Source organism: Panthera pardus, unplaced genomic scaffold (assembly GCF_024362965.1).
Source record: "Panthera pardus isolate Hobbes unplaced genomic scaffold, ASM2436296v1 HiC_scaffold_13, whole genome shotgun sequence".
In the NCBI taxonomy this organism is placed as follows: Eukaryota; Metazoa; Chordata; class Mammalia; order Carnivora; family Felidae; genus Panthera; species Panthera pardus.
Window position 1 is genome coordinate 48,858,047 of NW_026526688.1, and position 13,069 is coordinate 48,871,115.

At 43.4% G+C, this 13,069-nt stretch overlaps 1 protein-coding gene and 1 pseudogene across 1 annotated transcript in view; both read left to right on the plus strand.

Annotated features, from left to right (window-relative positions):
* Positions 1 to 13,069, plus strand: part of PTK2B (protein tyrosine kinase 2 beta) — a 125,473-nt gene that overhangs the window by 71,858 nt on the left and 40,546 nt on the right.
* LOC128776841 (U2 spliceosomal RNA) lies at positions 6,591 to 6,710 on the plus strand (annotated as a pseudogene).

Below are 13,069 nucleotides of genomic sequence, written 5' to 3' on the forward strand. Positions count from 1 at the left end.
GATCTTGGACTACCAACATCTCGAACCATGAGATATAAACATTTGCAGTCTGCGGCACTCGGTTACATCAACCTGAATGGACTACGGCACAGGGTCAGCAACCCCATGTGGTCACAGGAGGTGTCTCCAGCCCCAAAGTTCATGGTCTCAGGTTCTTTGTTCCCAGAACGAGCCCCGCCGCCCTCCTTCAGATGTCCCTGAGGGTGAGACCACAAGGTTGAAGTGCAAGAGGAAATCCTTGTCCCAGAAAGTTGCCGTTTCTAAAAGAAAGGTTGCCCTAAGGAGAATACACAAAGCCATGCAAGGCTAGTGCACCATACTTAAGGACAGTCCCTGAAAACCTGAGAGGAAAGGGTTCAGCCAGGAGACCACAAAACATTACCACAGAGACTCTCACAGTGATATGAAAAAAGGCACATGAACAAGGACCTCCTCCTTTCTGCATCCCCTCCCCATTTCCTGCACTTGCTTACCAGGCCAGCCCACCCACCCACAGACGCCTGCAGAGGCGAGCGCCAGGCAAGCACGCAGAGTTCTGAGCCTCTCTGTATTTATCTGGATGCCTACATTCATTATATCGACAAATTAGCAGTCAGGTGCCTATGCTTACGTTTCTATTTTTAATCTGGCAGTTGCATTGCCGAGCGTCCCTGTTAGACAGAGGCTTTTGTCACATCAGAATGAATGCTCTCAGAGTGATAAGTTATGCTAACTTTTATTATTTTGTTCTTCGATCACTTTTTAAAAACTATCCCTTAGGTGTGTTGAGAACTCAGAACTTGTATAGCTGTTGTATTTGTTTCCTAGGGCTGCGGTAACAAATTACCACAGAACCAGGGGCTTATTAAACAGAAATGTGTACTCTCTCACCATTCTGGAGGCTGGAAGTCCCATATCAAAGGGCTGGCAGGACTCAAAGGCAGACTCTTCCCTGGCTTCTTCCAGCTTCTGTGGCTCCAGGCTTCCTTGGCTTAGGACTACAGGACTCCAATCTCTGCCTCTGTCTTCACATCCCCTCCTCTTCTCCCCTCTGTGCACCTCTTGTCTGTATGTCTTTTGGAAGGACACTTGTTACTGAATTTAGGTGCCACCCAGGGAGTCTAGAATGATCCCAGCTTGAGATCCTTAACTTAAGTACATCTGCAAAGACCCTTTTTCCAAATGAGGTTATATTCACAGATTCTGGACTGGACGTATCTCTTTGGGGTCATCATTCAACCTATTGCAGCCATCAGTTAGGATCACAGTGTCTGTTGGTGGTACCCCCTTCCAGCGTACACAGATTCATGTATATAGTACACAGGTGAGTGTGAGCACTTTGCACACATCTACACACCCACACTGAAGTGAAACCTAGGTGTTGGGAAATGACAACAGAGCATGGACTGATGCTACCTTTCCCCACTGCTGTCCAGGATGTCCTGTGGCCACCCTGTGCCCTGGAAGGATGTTTCTTATGACACTGTCACACTATGGGATGCCATAGGTTGGTTCCTTGACTGAATCTCACCCAGCCATATAGCTTGAAATTGGTGACCAAATTTATAGCACTGACTCCATGATCTCCTCCCATGCCTCCAGCTCAGGTGTCCACCTTGCTGTCTCCACTGGACATCTGACTTCGGCGTGAAGGATCATACCCAAAATCCCCTCCTCAAACTCTGCTTCTCTTCCGGTCTTTCCTAGCTCCAGTAACTGCAGCTCTGCTCTCTCCGTTGATCGTGTCTCAGGCTATAGACCTCAGAGGCATTTGTGAATTCTTTCTTCCTCTCACACACTGTATTTAGTCTTTCCGGAAATCCTGTCAACCCTACCATCAGAACACCCGAGTTCTGACCACTTCCTTCTCACGACCTGTCACCTGGAATGATGTGCTTGCCTGCTAACTGTTTCTGCCCATAGCCCACTATGGTCCATTCTTCAAGAAGCGACTATGGTGAATCTTTAAAATATCAGTCAGCTGTAGAGATGTATTTCAGATATAGGTTAGAACATTTCACTTCTCTCTGTTATTTATTTTTTGTTTGTTTATATTTATTTATTTTCACTACTCTCCTTTAAACTGTGCCATGGCTACTTTTCTCACTGAAAATAAAATCCAAAAGTCTTACCTTGGCTGACAACCAATGTTGGCAAGCCATGGCCTGCAGGCCAAATATGGCCCACCACCCATTTTTGTAAATAAAGTTTTATTGGGACACAGTCACACTCACTTGTTTACATATTGTCTATAGCTGCCTTTGAGCTGCAACAACAGAGTTGAGTAGTTGCAATAGAGACCACATAGCCCTCAAGCCTAAAATATTAATAACCGGGACCTTTACAGAAAAGGTTTGCCAAGCCCTGGCCTAGCCCTCTCTGCCTTTCCTCCTGTCACTTCACTCAGTCCTCTCTACCTCAACCCACAGGCCTCTTCAGAGTTGCAAAAACGCACCAAGCACACTGGGGCTGCACACTTTGGGACTCTGTATGATACGGTTTCTTTGCCTGGAAGGTTCTAGCCCCACAAAGAAAGCCACTCCTCCCTCCCTTACTTCCTTTGGGGATCATTCAAATTCCCCCTTATCGGAGAGGACTTGTGGGCCATCCCCATTCTGATGACTGTATCTGCTTTGTTTGTCTTAGTACTTATCAGAACCTGAGATATTAGTATATGTATTAACACCACCCTCGGTACAAAATAAGTTCCATGAGAGAGGGACTTGTTTTTGTTTCCCCAATTTGCTGAATGAATTAACGAGTAGTTGTTTAATGATGGATAGATGGATACATTCCATTTATAAAGCCAATAGAAATTTACTGGCTAGAATTCCATGTCTCAGTTCCAAATTCTAGTGGGGAAGAGAGAGCTTCTGATTGATCTGATGTGTACAGGGGGTAATGTCTTGGGTCTGTGGCAGTAAATGTCCAACAAGTGCTGTAAATAGGGCTGGCAGATTGGTTTATATATCCGCTACAATGATCTTCCTAGATGAGGCAGATGATATGAGTCACCAGGGAGTTTTTAAATACCAGGTTTCCAAGTCCCATCCCAAATTCATTGAATTAGAATCTCAGGGGCTGAGACTGGTCATTGCCTCAAAGGACTCAACCTCTGCCTGCAGAATACCCATCTGGCTCAACATTCCCTGGAAAAGGATGATCAGAATCACTTAGATGGTGGGAAGCCCCGGGGTATGAGGTAATGTTATAGGGTCTAGGAATTCACAAAATACTTTTAAAAGATCTATGAAGGGGTGACAGGAGAAGGCTGGATGAGGCAGAGGAGAAGAGGAAGTGTGTGGGTGGGCATCAGGTGGCTGGAGATGGCCATCTCCCATTGTCCCTATCTAAATTTGACAGTAACTGCCTCTTGTCCATCTCGAAACAGAGGTGGCCTCTGGGAGATAGGAGGCCTGTGTCTTACTCACCATTATATCCCCAGTGCCTACGTGGAGCCTAACACAGAGTGGGCAATTAATAGATGTTGTGAATGAATGAATGAATGAATGAATGGACTGATGCCTAGAGAGTACTCAAATGAGATCAGTAATCTTCCAGATCACTTGATATAAAGACCAAATAGGAAGTTGACTGGAAGGGAGATTGCCATTCATAAGTAATAACATGTAGGAGGGGTAATAGAATTTTAGCTGGCCCAAAGTAGAATTCCCTGGATATTCTTGGACAAGTCACTTGACCTCCCTGGGCCTCACTTTCTTCATTTAAAAACAGAGTCACATTAAGGAATCTCTAAATTTACTCAAGGCTCCAAAATTCCAGCCTAAGATTTACAAGCTTAATAAACATTTGAATATTTGAGTGTCTGTAGAATCAGAGATTATATTTTTGTGGCTACATCAGTGAGCTCTGCTTTCTAGGATCTAGAAAGCAAAATATCCGTTCAACTTCATTTTCATCATGTCTTCAGTGAATTTTGGCCATCCTTCTTCTCTCTGGCTCTGTGAAATTTACTGGCTAGCCAGCATTTTAATTTTAGAGTTTTATATTTTACAAGGAGTTTATTTGTCTCTTAAAAGTTGATCTTATACATAGGGTATGAGTTCTCCGCTTGGTAGCATATGAGCCAAACACACAGGCATATACTATGGCATTTGTCTCAAGCTGAAAGATGATGTCTGCTCCTACCATTCGAATACGATTTTTTTAATGCCTAATCTGCACAACCAAGCCTGTTTTAATAGCTGAACTAAAACAATAATTTTTGAAGAGTTTTTTTACAATTATAAAATGAATTTATGAATGATATACATGAAAGGGAAACTACAGACCAATATCTCTCATGAACATAGATGCAAAAATCTTCAGCACGATGTTAGCAAATGGTATCCAACGTTTATAAAATGAATGCATGTTCATCCAATACTACTAATAGCATTTTATTTAGCACTACTGTGCACAGGCACTACACTAAGCTCTCTCTCTACCTACATCATCTCATTTACTCCTCGAGAGAACTCCATGATATAGGAAAATGTTTACAGTTTACAAATGAAGCATCCAGAGCAGAGAAGTTAATTTGTCCAAATTCATAAAGCAAATCAGAAATAAAACAGTTTCTTACTCCTGAGGTCATCCTCTGAACTACCACATTGTATACAAAAGTTCAAACACAGGAAACCTGGAAGAATAAAAACATATGTGTGGCTATGCACCACCCCGAAACAGCACTGTTCACATTTTGATATATTTCATTCTGGATTTGTTTGTTTCAGCTCCTAGCACTATCATTCTTTGTATATGATTTCATATCCTATACCTCCCATTTATTACAATAGAACCATTTTCCAAAAGTTTTCCAATCTCTTTAGATAATTTTTAAAACTAGCATATAAACCTTGTGCTGCCCTCCCATTATTTTCATGGCCCTTTTCAAACTATTTAGATTGGCTTCTTGCTGTGAGGACTTTGCTATTTAAGAAATTTCTACAGTGAGTTTCTTTTTACACAGGGTATTTCTGTATTTTGAGTCATTTTTTTAAAGTTTATTTATTTTTGAGAGGGAGAGAGAGTGTGTGTGTGTGTGTGTGTGTGTGTGTGTGTGTGTGTGTGAAGGGGAGGGGCAGAGGGAAAGGGGGACAGAAGATCGTAAGTGGGCTCTGTGCTGAAAGCAGCAAGCCCAACAGGGGATTAGAACTCATGAACCGCAAGATCATGACCTGAGTTGGATGCTCAAGCCACCCTGGCGCCCCTCTGTATTTTGAGTCATTTCCGCAGTTTATGCTTTGTCCTAGTCTGCTCTGGCTGTTACAACAAAATACCACAGACTGGGGAGGCTTAAACAACGGAAATTTATTTATCACAGTTTTGGAGACTGGACATCCAAGATGGCAGTTGTGTTCTTGTGAAGGCCTCCTTCCAGACCTGGCCACTTTCTTGCTGTGTCTTTACATGGCAGAAAGAGATCTCATCTTTCTCTTGTTGCTCTTACAAGGGCACTAAACTCATTCATGAGGGCTTCTCCTTCATGACCTAATTACCTCCCAAAGTTTCCACCTCCAGATACCATCACATTGAGGATTAGGGCTTCAACATATGGATTTGGAGGTGACACAGACATTCAATCCAGAGCATGCTTCCAGGCATAGAACTCAAAGATATGAACATGTTTCCAATTCTTGATATAGAATGTATATCTCTTTGGTATCAAACTGGGATGAGAGCTCCTCTGGGCAAGGACTTTGTCTTGTCACTGCTATATCCACATATATCCATAGCACTTGGAATGGGGCCGATATGTGTCACAGGCTCAATGCATAATTGTTGAATGCAGGGAAAGGAATCACTGAGAGGCTCTCTTATGTAATGACTTCTCTGTGCAGAAGAAAACAGGTACTGAAGAGATGAGTCAGCAGTTCCCCCTGGGGGTTGTTCCACGCTTCCTGGAAGGTGTTTCAATGTAAGGGCCTCCTTTTTTGATTGTCACATTGTGACACTGGGGCATGAGGCAAAGTATTTTTCAGGCTGCAGCCATGGGTGTTGAATGGTACCACACAACCAAGAATCGTCTGGCCCCAAATGCCAGCTGCACCCATTGAGACTCACAGATGTGAGTTATGGAACATTATGGTGAAATGATCACCCCGAACCCATCACCCTGTGCAAGAAATAAAATTTCACCAATGTGTTGAAGTGACCCGTGTGACCAGCCCCTCCTGTTGAGGCACACACTACATCCTTACAAATGAATCACAAAAATCATCCCTTAGAGCACCCTGGGTGGCTCAGTTGGCTAAGCATCTAACCCTTGATCTCAGTTCAGGTCTTGATCTTAGGGTTGTGAGTTCAAGCCCCGGGTAGGGCTCTGTGCTGAGCATGAAGACTACTTAAAAAAAAAATCATTCCTTGAAGACTTATTTTAGTAGGGTGATTTTTCAAAAAAGTATGTGAAATCCACCTGATACTTTCCTGACTGATCTGTAGTGGTCTTCACTCCTCCCAAATTTCAATTGGACATCAAGAGCCCTTCCTTGTGGTTTATTAGTAAATCCAAACATTTGACAGAATGGTCTTATTTTAACAGAATATTTTTATTTCTCAGAGACACCTCTTATGTTCTATTTGAATCACTTAAAGAGAAATCCTTTCTCATCGCTTCTCGGCCTTTTGGCTAAGATCAAGTGTAGTATCTGTTCTTATCAGTTTAAAGAGAAGGTCTCTTGTTGCCTTTTTGACCTGATTTTTTGTACTTTCTCGGGGTTTTACTTCCTGGCTCTATGTGTGGCAGACAGGAAGAGGAAGGAAGGAGCCTGCTATAGTGAGCTTTTGCCCTGAGAACAGAACCTTTGATGGCTTGCTTGCTCCAAGCAGAAGGAAGTCACTTTTCTCTGCATTATTTCTTCCCAGCCAACTTCTTCATGGCCATGACCTGACATCCTACAAGGCTCATTCTACACTTTAGCCACCTGCTGCTGCTAGTACTGGCTTCGGTTTGGAAACACCATCAGATCCCTTTGCCAGAAACTATTTTCTTCAATCACCTGTGCTCCTTGTACACAGCTAAATGGCTGTTGGAATACCGGCAACCATGGTTCCCTCTTCTTACCTTAGCCACTACCATGGGGTGGGTCTCCGAAGGTGCCAGTTCCCTCTCAGGTACGGAGAATCTCAAGACCCTCTGGCCTAGGCATGCTTGGACTCCATTTTAGGCTCTGAAAAAAAATTTTTTTAATTCTTTTTTTTTAAAGTTTATTTATTTATTTATTTATTTATTTATTTATTGAGAGAGCGCACACACAAGCGAGGGAAGAGCGGACAGCAAGAGAGACAGAGAGAGAAACAGAGAGAGAGAGAGAGAGAGAGAGAGAGAGAACGCACGCACAAGTGGGAGAGGGGCAGAGAGAGAGGGAGACCACGGATTCAAAGCAGGCTCTGTGCTGACAGCACATGTGGGGCTCAAACTCACAAACCACAAGATCGTGACCTACAGGATCTCAAAATCTATATCTCAGTTATAGATTTCTTGAGTTAATTAATCCAGCTCCCCAAGTTGTCTTGACCCTTCTGATCCCATACCTATTTCTCCTCTGCCTGCCCATTATGATAATGGTCACCATTTATTGAGACCTACTCTGTGCCAACCACTGTGCTAAGCTCCTTATGTATCTGTAACCAGCATGAAGCTGACCAGCCTCCTTTTCCCTTGAAGCTATTCTCAGTACAGTGCCATATTGTCACAGTGTCACAAATGTAATTAGTATATCATCTAAAAAGAATTGAAAATCAATTTAAAATTTTATCCTCTTCAGGAGAAAAACAGTATTGGGGTTTCACTTTCAAGATAGCAAAATTTCTTAAAATTCTCATAATCATTTCTTAATATCCATTTAGGTTGGCTGCTATCCAGAAACATCTTTACTTGTACTTTTGGATTCCTGAATTCTGGCCCAGGCAGCCTCTTTTCTTTCTCCCCTCTATTGTTTATTTCAAGATCTGTTATTTTTCTCCCTTCAGTCATTGCTTCTTTCAGTGTAAGTCAAACCCAACTGGATTTAGACCTCTCCACTTTACCCTTCCCATCACCAAGTTTATGCTACAGAAGTCCAAGAATTGGTTGGTGCACATAAACCCCCTTAGAAGATGAAGGAGAAGACAGTTAACATGCTTATAACTTAATATATGCTCTATTTATTTACATCCTATACTACCTTATTTAGTCCCACCAAAAATCCCATAGTGGAAGAGATATGTTCCCATTTTACAGATGAGGAAATAAAGTTAGGTGACCGGGCCAAGACCACACAGCCATGGCCAGATCCAGTAGACACTAAAGCCTATGGTACTAATCACCACACTCCTGATCTCTTGAACATTTTTGACCATGAGTCTCTGTCCTTTGTAACTCCTATTTGTTAGCCAGAGAGCTGGCTCATATTCACTCATTCATTCATCCATTCTTCAAATATCTGTGCCAAGAACTGGGCTTGGGGTAGGGGATGATATCATATGTCAGATTTGGCTTCTGACCTTAGAGTTGAAAAGCTAGAAAGGTCAACGTGGACAAATGCCTTAGTCCTAATTAGTAAATGTCTGTATTGGTTTCTTAAGAGTGCCGTAACAAAATACCACAAGTGTGGTAATTTTAAACAACAAAAAGGCATTGTCTCACAGTTTTGGGGGCTAGGAGTCCAAGATCAAGGTGTTGGCAGGACCATGTTCCCTCTGAAACCTGAAGGAGAAAGATTCCTCCTTGCCTTTCTTTGGTTTCTAGTGGTTTGCCTGCCATCTTTTGGCATTCCTTGGCTTATAGACATGTCACCCACAGCCTTCACCTTCGTACGTGACAGCTTCTCCCTGGGTGCATGCCTCCCTCTACATAGAAACTTCCCCTTCTTATAACGACACCAGTCATATTGATTAGGGCCCACACTAATGACCTCATTTAACTTGATTAGTCTGTAAAGACCCTATTTCCAAACAAGGTCACGTTCTAAGGTACTGACGGTTAGGATTTCAGCATATCTTTTGTGGGGGAACACAGTTCCACCCATAACAGTATCTTACCAGATGTGTATGGAAAGTTCTTTGGGGACCCAGAGCAGGAAACAGACCCTATTAGTGTAGGTCAGGGAAGACCTCACCGTGCTGACTGGGCCCAGCAGCTCACCAGGAGGAGAGGAGAGAGACAGGAGCAAGGGGTCCTCCTGGCTGGGAGAGCATGGTCTGCTTGGCCAGGGAGCCTGGAGCTGACAGCACATTGAGGTGAGAGAGGGAGATGAGACTTTTATGCTTCAGGCTAAAGACTTTGCATCCTATCCTAGCACGTAGCAAATGAGAACCAATGCGGGTTTCAACAAAAGTCATCTGTTTAAATTTGCCCTCAATCTCAAAGTGGAGCCTTTATAAATAGAATTTAAACAGGATATTTTCAAACCAAAGCTTTAATTTATTAAAAGTGTAAATTCAGTCATCTTTAAAAAGAGGAGCATTTGAGGGCACCTGGGTGGCTCATTCAGTTAAGCACCTGACTTGGGCTCAGGTCATGATGTTGCGGTTTTTGGGTTTAAGCCCCACATCGGGCTCTGTGCTGACAGCTCAGAGCCTGGAACCTGCTTGGGATTCTGTGTCTCCCTCTCTTTCTGCCCCTTCCCTGCTCATACTCCATCTGTCTCTCTCTCAAAAATAAATAAATGTTCAAACAAATTTTTTCTTTAAAGAGGAACATTTTGCCTTCCTAGAACAAGGAGTAAGGAGAGAGATCAAGCCAGGAAAACAATGTGAATGTACCACAGGTGGGAGTCCTGTGAAGCAGACCCTGACCTGCAGGTTTGCACCCAAGAGCTGCGTCAGTGGGTCCTGTCATGAAACTCTCCTGGAGGCAGTGACCAAAGCTGGATCAGGCAGAGGGAGAAGGTTGGGTGTGTTATAGACCTACCACAGAGAGCTCCACAGACAGCTCTTGTGTTGGGATGAAAAGACAAGGCCTTTATTTTTTTTTTAAGTTTATTTATTTATTTTAGAGAAAGAGAGACTGTGGGGGAGGGGCAGAGAGCAAGAGGGAGAGAGAGAAACCCAGGTAGGATCTGCACTATCAGCATAAGCCCAAGGCAGGGCTCAAACTCACAAACTGTGAGATCATGAACTGAGCCAAAATCAAGGGTCGAACACTTAACCAGCTGAGCCATGCAATTACCCCAAAAGGACAAGGCCTTTAAGCCTGAAGTGACTGGGCCCTGATGCAGATTGCCCCCAGGAAAGGCTGTGACCTTAGGTAAGGCGTGGGCAATTTAAATGAAGGGCCATGAAGTCATCTCAGTTGTTTCTAAAAACTCAGCCACTACCATGAATGTGTTTAATAAGCTCAAACAATGACAACAAGATTAGGTATTTCATTTAAAAAAAAGAAAAGGTGAACCTGACAAAATCGTGAGCTTACAGAGATTATTAAAGAAGTGATAAAATGTGACTGAGGTACAAACATAGACCTTTAGATCAAAGGAACAGAAAAAGAGAGAAGAAAACAGCCCAATACACATAATCACTTACTGTTAGATACCCTTGTGAAAATAACTTTACTTTAGGCCATACCTCACAATAGATGCAAAAATCTATTTCATATAGAAAAAGAAAATGTGCCCGAATACCAATAAAGGAGTGAGAAGGTGGCCTGAGTCCTTAATTGCTTGGGTGACATTTTCTTTCGGGAAATAAATTATCCTGGATGTGGACAAGCTTTCAGTCCTATCTCTTCTTTGTTTCTGGCTTACAAGAGGAAATGCCCAAGAATAGAGAGGCAAAGGTGGTTTGAGGTCTTTACACTACTTGATAAAGCAAATAAATCAATGTTAGCCAAACAGGAAGAAAAGCCATAGAAATTCCCCTGTATACATGAAGGTGTGAGCCAGGGGCAGTGTGAGAGTTTGCTTTTCAGTAACACTCCCAAGGGCAGAAGTAAAGGTTTTCCTCTAGCAAAAGAAATAAAATAAAAAACATATCCTGGGGGGGGGGGTCCCTGGGTGACTCGGTCAGCTAAGTGTCTGACTCTTGATCTCAGCTCAGCTCTTGATCTCAGGGTCCTGAGTTCAAGCCCTGAATTGGGCTCCATGCTGGATGGGAAGCCTACTAGAAAGAAAAGAAAAGAAAGAAAAGAAAAGAAAAAAAGAAAAGAAAAGAGAGAGAAAAAGAGAAAGAAAAAGAGGGAGGGAGGAAGGAAGGAAGGAAGGAAGGAAGGAAGGAAGGAAGGAAGGAAGAAAGGAAGGAAGGATAACAACAAAAACCATCCTGGGCTTATCTAAATAACAAGTGATAAAATTAAGACAGTTTTTTTCTGTCATGTTACTTATGGCAATTTAGTGAATAGATAAACGATAAACGTCTTAAACTGTTGTTTTTAAAAAGTGATTTATTAATAGAGAAAGAAACATTGACTCACTAGTGGCAATTTATGAATCGTGGGCAGAGGGCTGGTTTTGCTGCTCCCACCATTTGCTTGAGAAGCTGTGAGAACATCAGAGAAGAGGCAGTGAAGTGAGAGGGGCAGGGCTGATACCAAAGCCCCCTTGGTGAGATCAAACTTGACTCTTCACGGAGAAAACCTCCACGTTCCTCTTCTTGTAAACTGATTCCCCTTCCCACAGTGGGCCCCCTCACGATAAGCCTCTGGTTTCCTCCTACCCACTGAACAGATGCTCCTTGAGTGGAGGCTCTGTGTGTGCATTGGAGCTCCCAACAGTGCTTTGCAACATGAGTACGTCAGAGGAAGTTGCAGCTGGTTTGAGAGAAGGAACTTCTGCGACTTCATATGACAAGGGTAGTGAACAGCAGGAAGGAGACTGGCTCTAGGAGCTTGTCAGCCTACTAAAGCATATGTCAGAACTGGGTTAATGTGACCCCAAAGTTAGTGCTCTGTGTTGCCCCTGGTGGGCAGCCTTGTTTCCCCCACAAGGAGCCTGAGGGATTCATTCACTTTGCAGTGCAGTTCTGACACAACACATTTCTGGAGCTCACATACACTTTGCAGGTTGAGGGCACGGTCCCCAGCAAGACACCTCTCCTCAAAACCCAGTCACAGGCTCCAGGGTTCCCAGACCACCCACACTTCTGACCCCCTGGCTGTAAATTTGGGAGTTCCTGCCACCCATCCCCCAGGTTTGTTAATTTGCTAGAATGACTCAGAGAACCGAAGATGATAACAGTTTTATTATAAAAGATGCAAATCAGGACCCACCAAATGAAGAGATGCATGGGATGAAGTAGAAGAGGTCCCCAAACACGAAGTTTCCATATCCTTAGGACATATCACCCTCCAGGCACATCAATGTACATCACAAACCAGGAAACTCACCTGAACTAGAGTTTTTATTGGGGTTTTATTATGTAGGCATCATTGATCAGCTGATTGATTGATTGGTTGACTCGTTGGCTGTGTAACTCTCCAGCTCTCCTCCTCTCCCTGGAGGCCAGGCTGATATCACATGGCTCAAAGTTCCGGAACTTCTAATCACATGGTTGGTCTCATCCTGACACTATCTAGGGGCCCACCATGACTCACCTCATGAGCATATATTCAAGTGTGGTCCAAGAGGCACACCATCAACAACAAAGACACTACCACTTAAGAAACCTCAAGGGTTCAGAGGCTCCCACCCCAGAAACAAGGACAAAGACCAGCCAAATTCTTTATTATACAACATGCTTTCATCAGTAACCAGTGAGGTGATGGTGGTAGTAGGTGGAGATGTCTGTCTCCAGGAACCTCTCTCTCAGGTTTGCCCCTCTGGGAAGAATGCTCCCCAGGTAAGAATCTTCCCAGCACCAGGCAGCCTCCCAAGTAATGCATTTTATACTTAGAAAGCACCAAACTTCTTCCTTATCTGGAGATGAAATCTATATTCCTGTGAAAATCTGTTGGATAGAGTCTCAGTGAATTTCTACTCCAAGGATCTGGAATGAGTCTTACCCTACCACCAATACAACAGAAATTGGTTACTTTTTAGAAAGAAACCTAGGGAAATGTTTCCACAAGCTGTGCCCTGGAGAGTTTCACCACCCACAGAGCAAAGAGGGGGATTCAGTATGGCCCTTCTCAGAGACTGAGTGGAAGAGAAGGGGCGAGGCTTTGTCTTGCCTG